Source organism: Epinephelus fuscoguttatus, linkage group LG19 (assembly GCF_011397635.1).
Source record: "Epinephelus fuscoguttatus linkage group LG19, E.fuscoguttatus.final_Chr_v1".
Classification (NCBI taxonomy): domain Eukaryota; kingdom Metazoa; phylum Chordata; class Actinopteri; order Perciformes; family Serranidae; genus Epinephelus; species Epinephelus fuscoguttatus.
In genome coordinates, this window is record NC_064770.1 from 3,260,326 (window position 1) to 3,278,192 (window position 17,867).

The 17,867-nt window shown below is 44.0% G+C and overlaps 1 protein-coding gene and 1 pseudogene across 3 annotated transcripts in view; both read right to left on the reverse strand.

Moving 5' to 3' along the window:
* The window catches only part of LOC125878814 (TANK-binding kinase 1-binding protein 1-like), a 276,535-nt gene that overhangs the window by 153,018 nt on the left and 105,650 nt on the right, over positions 1-17,867 (reverse strand). The gene's annotated exons all lie outside the window — the stretch shown is intronic.
* The window catches only part of LOC125879525 (extracellular sulfatase Sulf-2-like), a 43,971-nt pseudogene continuing 26,419 nt past the window's right edge, over positions 316-17,867 (reverse strand).

Here is a 17,867-nt window from a genome sequence, read left to right on the forward strand (position 1 = left end):
ACAGTTACATCAGCAGTGATGTCACAGTGTTTGACGTCTCAGTCTGAGTTTAGTAACAATAAGAACATGGCGGACTGGTCCTTTAATGTCTTTACAGACTGTTAGAAAGACTAAATATCAACATGTAAAACAAATATGGCCGCTGGGAGGTCACCTGAAGAGGAGGAAGAGGAGCAGGTGGAGGACAAGGAGGAGAGGAGGAGGAAGAATTGAGGTTTTGTTCTATGTGAGTTTTACTCATTTTAATTGACGATAAAACTAACCTTAGATTTTCAGATTTTTAGACTGAATTGTTAAAAACATTAAATTAACGATGAAGGTGGCAGGAAAGAAACTAAACAGGAAGTGTTGCTTTCTGTCACTGTTTGTACGGGGCGGAGCTCTGGAGACAGAAAAGTTAAACCTCAGTGGGTGGAGCCAAAAACAGTTTACTGATGATCTGATTTTCACTATGAACTCTGTTCAATCAGTTTAAAATGGGTTCTGGTGATTTAAACACAAACCAACAGCAGAGACAGAACAGCGCTCACACCTGTGTCTGTCCAACACGTCCTCACTCACAGCTCTTACAAACATCAGTAAAGTATAAAATGAAAGGAAGTTTTGCTGCTGAGAAAAAATAATTCATTCACATTCACCAAGGTGGAACGTTAACTTGTAATGTTACTCAATGCATGAGTTGATGACGTGAATCCATCAGCACACCTTAAATTTCACTGTGACAACTTTGACCATCACTTTAGTTTTTATATGACACACACTTTTAGTAATGACTTTAAAAATATAGATTCATTTGGAGCGGATTATGTGAAGGTCATATATTCTAATCCTCACTTCCTGTGGGCTACAGCAACACTAAACCCCTGAGCTTGCCTGAGAAGGACTAAATGCACAAAGCTGCTATTTTGAAATATCCCATGGAGAGAGACTCTCACTGCAGCCTGTTCTATTTTGTTGTGAAAATGTGGGCGTGCAGCCTCGTTCTGTGGACGATAAACCAGGTGCAGACTTCCATCTGTGTCACCGCTGATGAGGAAATACAGCGAGTGCTGGACGGAGCAGTGAGTGACAACAACCCCGCCCACATTTAAGAGGACTGTCTGAACACACCCAGGGTCTAGGTACCATGTCTGAAGGCTTACTGCTGGCTCCACACTGAAAGGGTTTGGTGGAGATGAGGCTGATGTGCCTTGGTGGTCGTTAAAGGCCTCTGCACACTGAGTCTGTTTTTTCGGATGCGTTTTTTAATCCGTCATCTGAAAATAATCATCATGCACAGAAACCTTTCACACTGATTCTGATGAGTTTTATTTTTATTTATTTATTAATTTTATATACTTTATTAATCCCCCTGAGGGGAAATTCAGTTTTTTCACTCTTGTTGTCATTAACACACAGGACAGGTCCGAAAGACACACACATGCACAAACAGGACTATTTGTTCTACTTGTTATGAAAAATTGCCACACGAGAGAAAATGAAGACACATTTCCTCCTCTGCCTCTCTCCTCTGGAGTCACCTCTCTGACTGACATCACTTCCTCCCTGTTTTTCATTTGGCACCACAGCTGCATGAAGGTCCACATCCTCCTCCTCTTCACTGATTCAGTCAGATGTCTCTAACGATTCTGACGGAGGAGAAAAACACAGGAAATTGAACCTGTTCCAAAATGTAATGAAAGACTAAAGATTGGGACTCAGTGTGCAAACATGATGAATACAATGTGAAGTCATATTTATTTTTAGATGTGCGACAATTTTGGATGATAAAAAAGGACTCAGTGTGCAGAGGCCTTAACACTCGTGTCCAGTTTTGATCCGATCACCCAAGATGCATTTCAAGATGTGTAAACCAGCTAAATTACTGTCATGAATAAAGAGCTCGAACTCGTCATCTTAAATACGACATCATGGACACTCAGCTGAAGCTGAAACATGATCTTCGTCAGAAACAGTCGGACTGAACGGACAGATTGTTTCACCTGTTTAAAGGAAATCAGACTCAAAGTAATCAGATTACAGACTGAACCAGGAGTATCAGAGAAATATCTGACTCTTAAATGACCCTGCTGATGTTTAACAGTCGTCTGTGGACTTCATTCACCCTGCTCTCCTCCTCCTCCTCATCCTCCTCTTCATCACCACCGTCCTCCTCTCCGTCCTCATCCTTGCCTCCTTCCTCCTTCCTCTGGCTCCTCTGCCCGAAGCTGCTCCTCCTCCTCCAGGGAGAAGATAGAAGCTGAGGAGGAGGAGCAGCTGATGAACAGTGTTTCGTTCCAGCATCTCCCTGAGCAGCGGGGTGGGAGGGGCCAAGTGATGTCACAGAGATGGCAGAAGCTGATTGGCTGACCGGTTGAGACAGAGGGGGGCATGGTTGTCGACTGGTGCCGCTGCCGCATCGACAACCACGTCCTGCTCCTTCAGGCTGCTGTGGGTGGAGTCAGGAGCCTGCTCCGACCAATCAGGAGGCTCAGCCCTTCCAGCCGTCCCAGATCGGACCTCTGCAGCGACACACAGAGACCACAGTGAGTGTGTGTGTGTGTGTGTGTGTGTGTGTGTGTGTATGAGTTACAGACAGAAAGACAGACAGACAGACAGACAGTGAGCTGCCAACATGCAGCAGCAGAAGCATCCTCAGGTTTCCACTAAGAATCTGGGGCCAGTTGCACAAAACACCTTAAGATTTTCCTTAAAGTCCTAGTTAAGGTTTCCTCAAAATAAAATCAGTTGCACAAAACACCCTTAAATCTTCACCTTAAGGTTCCCTTAAAATGTTCACTGAAGTATTCAAGGTTTTCTCCTGGTCTTGGTCTGAAACTTAAGGAATCCCTCGACCGCTGTACAAAAGCCCTTAGCAACCAAAGCAAGGTTAAAAAAAACCCTTAAGGTCCCTCTGACTCTGTCTTAACTGCAACATGACGAGTTCATGGTGATAAATAAAGCGCTCTGAGACCAGGAGAACCACTTCTGATTTCAAACTTTAGATTCGACTGAATTCATTTTCTGTTTCCTGAGGATCAGATTTACTTTGTAGTTTGTTCTTTCTCTGACTGTATTCCTCCAGAAGTTTAATCTTTTCTTTCTCCGACCACTCTGGGTTCTTCTCTTCTTTTCTTCACTCTCTAACTAAGACGACTCAGTGAGACGATAGCAAACAATCAGTCTCCATGGAAACTGTTAACGCAGTGAATGAGTTTTTCTTTAATTAAGGAAACCCTCTGTGCAACTGTGTAAGTCCCCCAGCTAAGGAGAAATTAAGCCTTAAGTGTCATACTTAGGAGAAAACTTAAGGTGTTTTGTGGTCCCAGGTTTGTTGAGGCTCAGATGCTAACAACAGCATGCTAACATGTTTAGCATTGTAAACAGTGTTTCCCATGATCACCACCAAACCAAAGAAGAAGAGCCTGAACATGTCAGAGATGACATCATTGATCTGCAGCTGTCACTCAACCTACAGCAGGAAACAGCACTTCAAAATAAAAGCTCTGTGCGGAAATTCACTGTACTTCAAAATGAAGTTGTTTGTTTGTTTGTTTGTTGTTTTTCATTTTTTTTGTTTGTTTGTTTTGTTTTTACAAACTTGACATGTTTGTGAGTCACATGTTCAGAATGAACCCACGACCCTCCCGTGTGGAAACACTGCATGACGCCATCATGGCACAAATCACAGTGAGCAGCGACCCAGCTCGCTAACATTAGCTGGCGGGATTAGCCCTCTCCTGTTTGTTCAGCACCAAAGGAAATCATTTGCCAATTGATTTTAAGTTCTGACTGACGACGACACATGAAGCAAACAGTTTATAACACAGCTCAGACACACAGGAAACAACCTTTAACATGTCACTGACAGTTCATCATGAACAGCAGGTCGTCCCAACAGTCCATATATTCCTTTGGAGCAGTGTATGATGGGATATCGTGATTGGTTAGAGACCGCTGGTTATACACCACTTTTCACAATGCATTGTGGGATACTTTGAGTCCACTGTATAGGGGAGAATAATTCACACTGTACGTTCAGACAGAAATACGATACGGTGAATTCACTATAGACAGAGCAGTGACGCAGACGCAGACAGACAGGCAGTTAGGCCGGCAGTTAGACAGACAGACAGGCAGGCAGACAGACAGACGGACAGACGGACAGACAGACAGACAGACAGGCAGACAGACAGGCAGACAGACAGACAGGCAGACAGACAGGCAGACAGGCAGGCAGACAGACAGACAGGCAGACAGACAGACAGACAGGCAGGCAGGCAGACAGACAGACAGACAGACAGACAGACAGGCAGACAGGCAGACAGACAGACAGACAGACAGGCAGGCAGACAGACAGACAGACAGACAGACAGGCAGACAGACAGACAGGCAGACAGGCAGATGGACAGACAGGTTTAGTATTACAGCAGTAAGCAGAACGCAGCCAGCTGATCTACAGCGAGGAAGACTCACAGGGTTCGAGACGATGAAGGTTTCTTGATTCGCGGCCACTTCCTCCTCTCAAACACCCTGATGCAACAAACACACAACGTGTTACACACACACACACACACACACATGTACAGACACACACTCTGCTCCGTCACCAGCAGCCATCAGCTCCATCAGGAAGTCATGCAGCATTCAGAGCAGGAGAACACACTGTCACTGTGTGTATGTGTGTGTGTGTGTGTGTGTGTGTGTGTGTGTACCTGTAGTCATCGAAGCTGCCGTGTTCCCGCCCCCCTGCTGAAGAGACACTCTGATTGGTTAGTGAGCAGAGGCCACCTGTGTCTCCACCTCAGAGACATGTAATTTGACTTTACTTGTCACGTGAACGCACCATCACTGACTGACAGGGTGCAAAGAATTCTGGGATATAGAGGCTGTGTCAATGAGCAAGCTGTGTGGACCTGCAGACAGGTCACTGACTGGTATGTGACAGGTATGTGAAACGTCAGTGACAGGTATGTGACATGTCAGTGACAGGGATGTGAACGTCAGTGACAGGTATGTGACATGTCAGTGACAGGTATGTGAAACGTCAGTGACAGGTATGTGACATGTCAGTGACAGGGATGTGAAACGTCAGTGACAGGGATGTGACAGGTATGTGACAGGGATGTGACAGGTATGTGACAGGTATGTGAAACGTCAGTGACAGGTATGTGACATGTCAGTGACAGGTATGTGAAATGTCAGTGACAGGTATGTGACAGGTATGTGAAACGTCAGTGACAGGTATGTGACATGTCAGTGACAGGGATGTGACAGGTATGTGACATGTCAGTGACAGGTATGTGAAATGTCAGTGACAGGTATGTGACAGGTATGTGAAACGTCAGTGACAGGTATGTGACATGTCAGTGACAGGGATGTGACAGGTATGTGACAGGGATGTGAAATGTCAGTGACAGGGATGTGAAACGTCAGTGACAGGGATGTGACAGGTATGTGACATGTCAGTGACAGGGATGTGAAACGTCAGTGACAGGAATGTGACAGGCATGTGAAACGTCAGTGACAGTTATGTGAAACGTCAGTGACAGTTATGTGAAACGTCAGTGACAGAGATGTGACAGGTATGTGAAACGTCAGTGACAGGTATGTGACATGTCAGTGACAGGGATGTGACATGTCAGTGACAGGGATGTGACAGGTATGTGAAATGTCAGTGACAGGTATGTGACATGTCAGTGACAGGTATGTGAAACGTCAGTGACAGGGATGTGACAGGCATGTGAAACGCCAGTGACAGGTATGTGACATGTCAGTGACAGGGATGTGACAGGTATGTGAAACGCGTCAGTGACAGGGATGTGACAGGTATGTGACATGTCAGTGACAGTTATGTGAAACGTCAGTGACAGGTATGTGACAGGTATGTGAAACATCAGTGACAGGTATGTGACATGTCAGTGACAGGTATGTGACATGTCAGTGACATGTCAGTGACAGGTATGTGACATGTCAGTGACAGTTATGTGAAATGTCAGTGACAGGTATGTGACAGGTATGTGAAACATCAGTGACAGGTATGTGACATGTCAGTGACAGGGATGTGAAACGTCAGTGACAGGGATGTGACAGGTATGTGACATGTCAGTGACAGTTATGTGAAACGTCAGTGACAGGTATGTGACAGGTATGTGAAACGTCAGTGACAGGTATGTGACATGTCAGTGACAGGGATGTGAAACGTCAGTGACAGGGATGTGACAGGTATGTGAAACATCAGTGACAGGTATGTGACATGTCAGTGACAGGGATGTGAAACGTCAGTGACAGTTATGTGACATGTCAGTGACAGGGATGTGAAACGTCAGTGACAGGGATGTGACAGGTATGTGAAACATCAGTGACAGGTATGTGACATGTCAGTGACAGGGATGTGAAACATCAGTGACAGGTATGTGACATGTCAGTGACAGGGATGTGAAACGTCAGTGACAGGGATGTGACAGGCATGTGAAACGTCAGTGACAGGGATGTAACAGGTATGTGAAACATCAGTGACAGGTATTTGAAACGTCAGTGACAGGTATGTGACAGGTATGTGACATGTCATTGACAGGTATGTGACAGGTATGTGAAACGTCAGTGACAGGTATGTGAAACGTCATTGACAGGTATTTGAAACGTCAGTGACAGGTATGTGACAGGTATGTGACATGTCATTGACAGGTATGTGACAGGTATGTGAAACATCAGTGACAGGTATTTGAAACGTCAGTGACAGGTATTTGAAACGTCAGTGACAGGTATGTGACAGGTATGTGACATGTCATTGACAGGTATGTGACAGGTATGTGAAACGTCAGTGACAGGTATGTGAAACGTCATTGACAGGTATGTGACAGGTATGTGACATGTCATTGACAGGTATGTGACAGGTATGTGACATGTCATTGACAGGTATGTGACAGGTATGTGACATGTCAGTGACAGGGATGTGAAACATCAGTGACAGGTATGTGACATGTCAGTGACAGGGATGTGAAACGTCAGTGACAGGGATGTGACAGGCATGTGAAACGTCAGTGACAGTTATGTGAAACGTCAGTGACAGGGATGTGACAGGTATGTGAAACGTCAGTGACAGGGATGTAACAGGTATGTGAAACGTCAGTGACAGGTATTTGAAACGTCAGTGACAGGTATGTGACAGGTATGTGAAACGTCAGTGACAGGTATGTGACATGTCATTGACAGGTATGTGACAGGTATGTGAAACGTCAGTGACAGGTATGTGACATGTAATTGACAGGTATGTGAAACGTCAGTGACAGTTATGTGAAACGTCAGTGACAGGGATGTGACAGGCATGTGAAACGTCAGTGACAGTTATGTGAAACGTCAGTGACAGGGATGTGACAGGTATGTGAAACGTCAGTGACAGGGATGTAACAGGTATGTGAAACGTCAGTGACAGGTATTTGAAACGTCAGTGACAGGTATGTGACAGGTATGTGAAACGTCAGTGACAGGTATGTGACATGTCATTGACAGGTATGTGACAGGTATGTGAAACGTCAGTGACAGGTATGTGACAGGTATGTGACATGTAATTGACAGGTATGTGACAGGTATGTGACATGTCATTGACAGGTATGTGACAGGTATGTGACATGTCAGTGACAGGTATGTGACATCAACACAGTGGTGATGTTCCTGGATCAACTTAAAACAGAAGCTGACGTCTGTCTGAGAGGACACAGGAGACATGTCCTCACACAGAGACAAGCTGCAGGCTGTGAGCCATGATCGGCCCCTGGGCCAGACTTTGTACTGGACCTTTAAATATTAAAAAAGATTTCCTGAGCAGTTTTCACTAGTGGAAGATTTGAATCCATTTTAAAATGTACTCATGCTGTAGATCCACCGTGTGGGACAAACAGGAAACAGGTTCAGACTGACAGGAGTCTGTTCACTGCTGCTGGATGACACAGTCTGATATCATGGAGTCATCATCACACTGCAGCGTGCAGGAGCATAAGGTGTGTGTGTGTGTGTGTGTGTGTGTGTGTGTGTGTGTGTGTGTGTGTGTGCGTGTCCTACCCTGCTCCAGTGAGCGTGTGCGGGGGTTACACTGCTTGTGTCCCCTGCAGCCTCGGAGCTCCATCAGCTGAACGTGGAGCTGGTTGAGGACGGTGCGGTCTAAAGAGCTGACGGCGTTTATCAGCTGAAGACACACAGAGGTCAGAGGTCAGAGGGGACGGGGTTAGGGACAGAGAAATAATGTGCAGAGCTGTGACTGACATCTGAACCACAGGACAGATTCATAGATGTTGAGCAGGCAACATGTTTCAGGTGATCTCCAACAGGTCCGTCAGATTTACTCAGTCTGTGTCTCAGAGGATTCTCACAGCTTCAGTGTGTCGTCAAGTTCTGCTGCAGACATGACAAGTTAAGTTGGTTTATACCATGGTGTGGGTCTATACTGGATTCTGATTGGCTGCAGGGAGTCCGTTAAAAACAGATAATGGACACCTAGTTCTGGTGAAACTGTCTGTTTACTGTTCTAAGTTCATGCACTGCCCACATAACAGTATCAGTGTCTGTAATCTGATTACAGTTCATTTCCAACACTGAGAGTAACATGAGTCCTTCAGTCCTGTGAGCACCACAGGATGGAGACTGTCGCGCCCTGTAGGATGGACAGTATAAGTGTGAGCAGGATAATGGCCTCTGCGCCAGATGGTACAGGCCTCCACGTCAGCCATTAGAAAGTGATAATGGACGCTTCATCGAGCATCACCCCTTCTCTTAAAAAGCAAACCTGCGGTGGAAATATAATCTGTGATCAAACAGTCTCCGCTCAAGGTTCTCTTACGAGTTTTTGTCCAGAGGTTTCGACCATGAGATGTAAATAAAAGCCAGTAAGTGAATCTACCAAGTGATTCAGATATTTTGTTTTTAATCTCTTCTTTGAGCTCAACCTCAAATCATACACCTGAGTGTGTGTGTGTGTGTGTGTGTGTGTGTGTACCTGGTATGGGTCTGTGTTGAGGTCAAAGTACTCCAGGAAGCCGGTGGCGAACTCACAGAACAGGAAGTTGTGGGTCTCGTTGATCGTCCTCAGACACCAGTAGGTGTTGTTGTTGGCGCTGGTGCAGGCACAGAATGGACCCACTGCAACACACACACACACACACACACAAACACACATTATATATACATATCACACACTGTGTCTCTGGTAAAACAGCATATTGAATACAAATATCAAATGTGTTTGTGTGTGTGTGAGTGTGTGTGTGTGTCATACATGTCCAGTATGGCGCAGTGTGCCAGTGCTGGTTGTCGTGTGTGAAGCAGGTGAGTCCGGGCATCGAACATGTGTCGTTGTTTCTGATCCTCTTGATCATCTTCCTCATTTTCTTCCTCCTCTTCTGCTCCTTTAGAAGCCACGCCTTCTTATCCCGAGCTCCGCCCTTCCTGCACACACACACACACATACACACACACACACACACACACACCATCACCATCAGCAAATGCACATGAAACCCTCTGACATGTGATTTCCTGTTGGAGTTCCTCAGGGTTTTGTTTTGGGTCTTCTAGTCTTGGTTAGTGAACAATTGAGCGTTTGTTTGTATTTCTACGCTTTCATGTCTCCACTGAATCAACCTGTGACTCTGCGACTCTGTGAGAACTTGTCTCCAGTTTCTCATCCTTCAGTTTGTCACAAACATTCAACATCAACACATCTGGAGATACAGAAAATCTACTGCTTGTTAAAACAAGTACAAGAGTTCCCTCTTAGACTGAGCAGAAGTATGAAAAAGCATAAAAAGGAAATACTCAAATAAAGTACTTGGAATTTGTACGTCACTACTGTACTTGAGTAAATGAACCTTCTGTCACAGCCAATCAGCTGCATTCATTGTCTGCTCCTTGTTCATAGTCTTTGAGTCTGACCTGAACGGGTGTCCTCCTCCTCTGAACCTCAGCTTGTTCTTCAGTTTGGATTTATACCTGAAAAACACACACACACACACACACACACACACACACACACACACACACACACACACACACACACACACACAGCAGCTCAGGATTATTCTCCTGGCTCCTTCGTTGGTATCTGACTGTGGTGTGTTTGTGCCTCATGTCTGACTTACAGGTATTTATTACAGTCACACTGGAGGGGGCGGGCCTTCTTCAGGTGACCTCTGACCTCTCTCAGGTTCTTTATCTTGGTCTGCAGCGTCTCAATCTGACACACAGAGAAAACGTTCAGTCACAGGTGAAACAGACGGTTAGTGATGGAATATAACTGAGTACAGAGGACACACCTGAGGCACCTGTACTTTACTGAGTCTTTGGTTTTCATACTTTTTTACTTCTCTTGTTCTACATTTATCTGACAGATTAAGATTTTTATACACAAAACAATATTAATAATTGTAATGTAAAATTAATAATGTTAGTAATTGTAATGTATCAGTAATACTGTTGAGGCTAAACAACACTTTGGGCTCACTGTGAGGAACATCTCTCTGTATTCCTACTGTTTTTACAAAGCAACCAATCGATCGATGGATCAACAGAGACAATAATCAGCAGATGAATCCATAATGAAAACAATCAGTAGTTAACAGTTAAAATGAGCTCCACCCCAAACAACTACAACAGTTTTAACATGTTTAATACTTTAAAAACATGTTACTGATTCTACTGAAGTAACCTGTACCAGATTACTGCAGTAAAGTATCTGAGTACTTCCTCCAGCTCTTGGTTGAGTGTTACCTCGTGGTCGATGTGCAGCTTGTGATCCTTCCAGGCCTGCAGAGACTGATAGACTCCTGTATCACACCTGACTGTGGCGTTGGACAGGATGGAACATCTGCAGGTGCATAACATTATCATTAACTGTGATAATTAACACATAAACTATATAAACAGCAGTCTGTAACAGGAGCTGACATTTATGTTTTAATGACAGAGCAGAATTCACACTTTCCCCTGAAGGTGTTAGTTTATGAAACAAAGATTATTTTTCTTAATAATTCACAGCTGCTGAAGGGACGTGTCACAGCCTCCGTCAATCTGTGCTGATGATTCTCATTTACAGGAGATAGTCAGGATTCATCAGCTGTTACACAACGTTTCCTTCAGACCACACACTGGAGTTAAGTTACAGCTTCTCCATAACATACTATACTACATATATTAAAGGCTGCAGCCAAGAGTTTAAGGACACTTAAAGTGCGTTTGTGTAAAGCTGAGTCTGACATGTCCTGAAACAGAGAAATCTTCTGACACCACCTTTGGAACAAAGCTGCATTTGTTGCCCACCAGTGGTGAGCTGTTAAATCATAGTTTCTTTTACTGAGTTCAAGCATGTATTAATTTACACACTGTGTTATCCACAATAATGAATCAGAGCAGACACTATGTAGAGACCACAACGTATCAGTGGGTCACTCCTGGTAACCAACACCAGGGTTGTAAATCTGAACTGAACACACTGAGGCTGAATCTTCCATATTTGTGTCTGGGATTTTGGAGGATGTAGAAACCTTACTGGGAGAAATCCAGTGAAAACCATTCACATCTTTTAGGCTCATTCTAAAACTTCTGTCTGGTTCAGACTCCATGACATTTGTCACCAGTCTCTGTGTCACATCAGGTGATGGTGGAGTTGTAAAATTGTGCCGTGACTTGACCGACAGACATGACAGACTATACGTTGGTGCACGACCAATCATCACTGGTCATCTTTCACGACATGTGTGATGTCATCAAATTATTATTGTCCTATTTTTATTATTATTACTATTTCAGTCACTGTGTCTGTTCATGTTCCAGTTGACCTGTTACTGTAACAACAGAAAAAGTGCCAGCAGGTGGGCGGAGCTACATTTGAATCACTGAATCCTCCGCAGGAAGTTCCTGCAAATGTTTCACAATAAAGGCCTGTTTAGAAAGTGTAGGGATTCTGGCTGCTGAAATGATAATGGGGCTTTTTAATTTGAAACAGAAACAGGAAGTGTTGCGTTTGATTAAACTAAAACCAGAATGATAAATGGTGTGGTGTGTCTGAGATGCAGCTGGTAGCCTCTGCAGCTGTGCTGAGTACAGGCCCAGACACTATCTGTGGGTTTGATTCCTTTATATCCTCCATTATGAAGAAAGAATATTCTTTGCTAGCTTGATTTTTTTTACTCTGTGTGCTAACGTCCCTACAGGAAATATCTAAAAGGCTGGGCTGTTGTTGTACAGTTTCCATGGCAACAGATCACTCTATGTTCCTATTGGTCAAAGTGACGGCTGTGATGGGAGAAGTCGTGGAAGACAAAAAGAAAATCAAACATGCTAGACTTTCTGTCAGGACGCTGTGGGGCGTCCCAGACGTGGTGTCAGTTGTCGTCTACTATGACACACTACACCAGATGAAACCATGGGTTATCATGTACAACACTGTTTGTCGTTCACAATCCGAGCCGACACTGTACGACGCTGCGTCGAGCTGTAAATCAGGCTGATATCATGAAGTCTGAACCCAACATCAGAAGCTGTAGTTCTCCAAATAAAATACAACAGTGAAGCTTCAGTTCACAGATCTGTGACTGATTCATACGATGATTACTGATACTGAGTGCCTACAAAAAAACCTGTACAATCTGTTTTTGATTACACAGAAATAAAGATGAAGTTCCAGAGTTCAGTTTGTATGATGTAGAATTTTAGATGGATTTCCTTTAAAGAAGTGTAGCTTCAAATAAAACTGTCAGGAAATACATTTTGTCATCAAAATTCATTCATTCATTTTTCTACGAATATTTTATAAAATCACAGCTAACATGCTATTAGCCTTTTGAAACTCTGATGAACACACACACACACACACACACACACATACACACACTCACCTGTGTGTGACCTTGTGGGAGTTGGGCGGGGCCACGACATTGGGAACTCCTCCCATCCCGCTGAACTCATCCTCAGGCTCGTCTGTTATTGACTGAGCCCAGTTGGCTCCACCCCCCAAGCTGTGGTTACCGGGATAACTGTTGGTCATGGACACGGAGCGGCTGTAACGGTTCCTGGAGTAACTCTTCAGGGCTTTGAACTCTGTGACACACACACACACACACACACACACACACAGAAGGATCAGCAACACACAGATGTTTCTGAACGATGTCCGTCAGGCTCTGAGAGACTCATGAGAGAATAAAAAGGTGATGTGCAGTTCTGACGTCAGACACTAGAGGTCAGCATCACGTCAGGAAACCAGGTGAGCTGACTGAAACACTGCAGAGGAACAAGAGGTGTTTCCTCCTGGAGACAGAAACTCAGACACACTGGAATAAAATATAATTCTGTGAGTTTGTTTCTATTGTAGTTAAATGTTCACACTTACAGCCTCAGCACACTGACGATATATTTTATTTTAATGTTTTATATGTTAAGCACTGATGTTAAACACAGTAGCACAATGCACATATTATTTCTATTCTAATTTATTTTATTACTTTATATTTACATACTTTTATTTCATACTATATTAAACTCAAACTTCAATAGTAAGTAAACACAGTGACGTGTTCCTGGGAGGTTACCATGGTAACGATGACAGGCACTGTCTGGGTGTTTATCAGAGCTGCTGATTAGATTAATCAACAACAGAAAATTAACTGGCGGCTAATTTGACAGTCAAATAACAGTTTAAGTCATTTTCAAGCAAAAATCAAAAACACTTGATGGTTTCATCAAGTGAGAGTTTGATTCTTTTATTTGTCATATGATAATAAGATGATAATAAGCAGATTTTGGATTTTTGGACCGTTGGTCAGATAAAACAGACCATCGCAGGAACATCACCATGAGCTCTGTGGGACAGTTTCATGATATTCTGAACCTTTTTATTTTCATAACAATTAATCAGTTAATTATGAAAATAATGGGCAGATTATTGGATAAAGAAAATAATGATTAGCTGCAGCCTCAGGAACGTTTTTAAATCGTCTATAAAGTGATCCTAAGTGCTGTATCGCAGTTAACTGGACATGCTCGAGTGTCTTGAAGTGGTTTCACCTCTGATCCAGGAAGCTTCGTCAGTTCTGGGTTGGTTTTAACTGAACTGAAGATGCTTCCTGGATCAGAGGTGAAACGACCTCAAAACACTTCAGCGTGACCTTTAGCGAATCTTCACCAACATGATCTATAGAGTCCTAATGAGTTAGCATGTTAGTATGTTAGCACTTCCTGTTCCCTGGTGACTTTCACCATCCGCTCTCCGTCAGTAAATACTCCACTGTCGGTTTCTGAGAGGATGAGACTACATATCGCCATCAAGCCCAACACGACATCACAGCCTCGCTGTGGTGGTGACGTTAAGTCATGTGACCGTGGTGTAGTTTGCTTACAGCCTAACATTAGCTGTTTACTTTTTACCTGAAAGCAAACGTTTGTTTATTTGCTGCAATGATCCAAAATCTAAAAGAGACATCCTGTTGGCCGTTTGATGAGGGAACCAGGGCGACGCTAACCTCAGGGTCGGACTACAGAAAAACATCATTCCTGGAGTGCTCTGTATCTCATGGCACAAGTGCATTTGGGGCGTGTCCACCTCCTCCTTTGCCAGTTACATGGTGCATAATCTGGGCACAGAGTCAGGAGCACGAGGCAAAGGGTGTGTGTTGTCTTCCATTTCCTTTAAAAGCCAGGTGTGTCTGCACCTGATGCTTTTTACTTGGAGGACTCTGCAGATTGGAGCAGTGAGCGGTTTTCTGCTGAGAGTGCAGCGGTCAGCGCGGTGATGTCACTGCAGCAAATATTCAAGCTAAGACCTGTAGTGATGAACTTGACAGAGGAAAGAGAGCTAAACTTTCTGTGCTGTGAAAATGACTGTGTAGGTCTGAAACTAGAAATGGCTGCTGTGATGACAGTTAGCAGCAGGTGCATTTAACAGTCTCTGCTGCCCCCTGCTGGACTGAACCATCAGCACTCACTCTTTTTGGAGAAGAAAGGTTTCTTGTTGAACGGTCTCATCGTGGAAGGCCGCGGGCTCAGAGGTCGGATGTCACGCAGGCTGCAGTCACAGGCATCAGGGTTGCGGTGGTACAGCTGAGACTTAATGCTGAGTGGACGCTGACGACTGGCCATGCCCCTCTGGAAGTTCTTAGCCCCTCCCCCTTCGTTTTTACATTTGAAGAGGCGGAGTTTACCCGTGGCGTCCTCCACACACTGCCACTTCTACACACAAACACACAGACACATACACACATATTAAATGTAGCGTCAGATCTGTGTAACAGTATAACAGTCAGCTGATGGATGAGCCACTGATGAAACGATGACTTCAGGACTGATCAGACGCTGAGCTCCATTTGATTGATTTTTTATCAGATAATAATAAATCTGACCTGATTCTTTTTACAGAAACTAAACTGCAGTGTGAGTGAGTTTAACTGGTGCGCTGTGGACGGGACAGAAAACACTGTGGTCATTCTATGTGGCTATAAACTGTGGCAGCTGATATCGAGGTTTGAGGGAAAAATGGATGCAGCACAGTATGGTGACATTTAGCGTGATGATATTGTATCGACACATTATAAACATTATTCATTTTTGCAAATCCACATTTTAATCCAACTTTTGATCCTAGAATAATAGAATTAGTTGGTTTTATTTGGAGGTTTGTTTCCTGGTGAGGTCAGCAGAGGTCTCAGTCAGAAGTTCATCAGAACAAAGATGGAGGCACCAGAGAGAGAAATAAGAAATGTGCCAGTGTTTAAATCAAACATCTGGACTTATTTTGGATGTTTTACCATAGACGGAGGACTTGGACATGACACATGTGATTTACAGCTGTGTCATTTAAGAATAAAACACGAACATGAGGGCTGACCTCACAGGCCACCATCCAGAGATAGCGTTAGCCGCTGATGGCCAAGCTAACGCTAAAAATCACCCAACACTGGACACACTGAGCTCAACACAGCTACCATCAGAAAACAACACAGTCCATCACCTACGTCCTGTGAAAGATCTGTGTCCATTAGGGATGGGCAGCGCAAGCAAAAACACTATTCGAAAACTGTGGCAACTATTCGACAATTTTTCGAATAATCTGAATTGCATGTCAAATAAAGGGGGAAATAAGACGGCGAATAGTAATAGCCGCATTAAAAAATTGATTTTTCAAAAATAAAATGACTATTCGAAATTCGAAAATCGTGACCCATCCCTAGCATCCATACAGTGCTGCTGAAGCCAAGGCTTTTGTTGCATGCTAAAAACATGTGAACACAGGTATGTGACTCCACCCCCACTGCAGACCTCCTCTAGCAGATGACACTTCTAACATGGGTGTTGTCATTCAGTTAGCAGGATACCTGCATGTGACGTGTTTTTCTCAGGTCTTAATCTGTCCTCTGAGAGGACGTTAAATCTGCCCACAGTTCAGTCTGTCAGGATCTGCAGGGGTTACGACGCTATTGCTCAGTCTGTCTGCTCTGTGTCACACTCTGCTGCAATACAAATGATTAAAGATGAACAGACTGAAAACTTTATTTGAGGCATGGACGTCGGAACTATTTTCTGAGAGGGAGCGGGATTTTTGTTGGGAGGGGCGGGAGAAGCACACACACTTATCAATGATTAAGGATTTGATTTGAAGTTATTTTATAATAACATGCAGTTATAAGAGAACTAGAATGGATGAACCCAGCATCTTTATTGTTAAGAAAATGAAACTTTGATAACTAAATCAAGCCATTTAAGGAACATAACAGCATTTTTTGTAACCTTGAATGAAAAAAAAGAAAAGTCTGTGCTCCTGACTCAGGGCTTTCATGCATTTCAAGAGTGGACCTTCTCTCAGTTGACCTACTGATGAAGATTTTAAGGAGGGTCGAGACATCGCTTTCATCCATAAGGTCACTGTGAGTGTTCATAATGGCCAAATGTGTTAGTCTCTCCTGCGTCATGGTGTTGTGCAGTCAGGTTTTCAGCCTGCACAGGCCTCAGAAAGAGCGCTCGGATGCAACAGATATGGGCAGGGCCAGACAGCTTAATGAGCTTCTCCATCTCCGACAGCATGGAGCGGACTTGGGGCTGCAAGGTTTGCAGGATGGACACAACATCCTGGATGCCAAGGCTACTGTATGTAGTCAGGCAGGTTGCATATCACATCAAAAGCATAGATCTATGCCTTAATGATATGAAAGAGATAAATGTAAGTCAGACAAATTGAGTTTAAATTCAGATTCTTTATTTTTTTAAAGTGTAATGCAGTGGGTAGGGAGGCTGGGGTGTGGGGGTGCGGATGGGAGGGGGTGCGCATGGGAGCACCCCTAGTTCTGACGTCTATGATCTGAGGAGGTCAAACTGAGGCTGACTCAGTTTTCCTTTGGGGTAAAAAGGTCATAAATTGTGATATATTTTATCACAATAATATCATATCATGGGTCCTCTGGTGATTCTCAGCCCTACTATTATCCAACCTGTTATTAAGACTTATTAAGACAAACAAGGATAGAAACAATCAATATGTCCTGCAGACAGGTGGATCCTGCTCACCTCTCTTCACCTGGCTGAACATCAGAGAACCTCCTGATGTCAAAGTTCAGTTAAACTTAACAAAGTTGGATTAATTCATGACTTGAAGTGTCTCGTTCTTGAGCACCTGTGGGATGAACTGAACGCAGCCTGTAAAGAGAGGAGCATCAGCCCTCCACCATGACTGACACCTGCAGATGACCAGCAGGTCGGACTCTGCTCTGAGCATCAGTTTGTGTTGTGACTGTGCAGCAGTTGATTATCAGGAGCTGAACACGTTCCTACGTTCGCACTTCGTTATTACAGAGTGACAAATGCCTGAGTTGTTAATCACACACACACTGTGAGTCTTCTCAGGCTGTTTA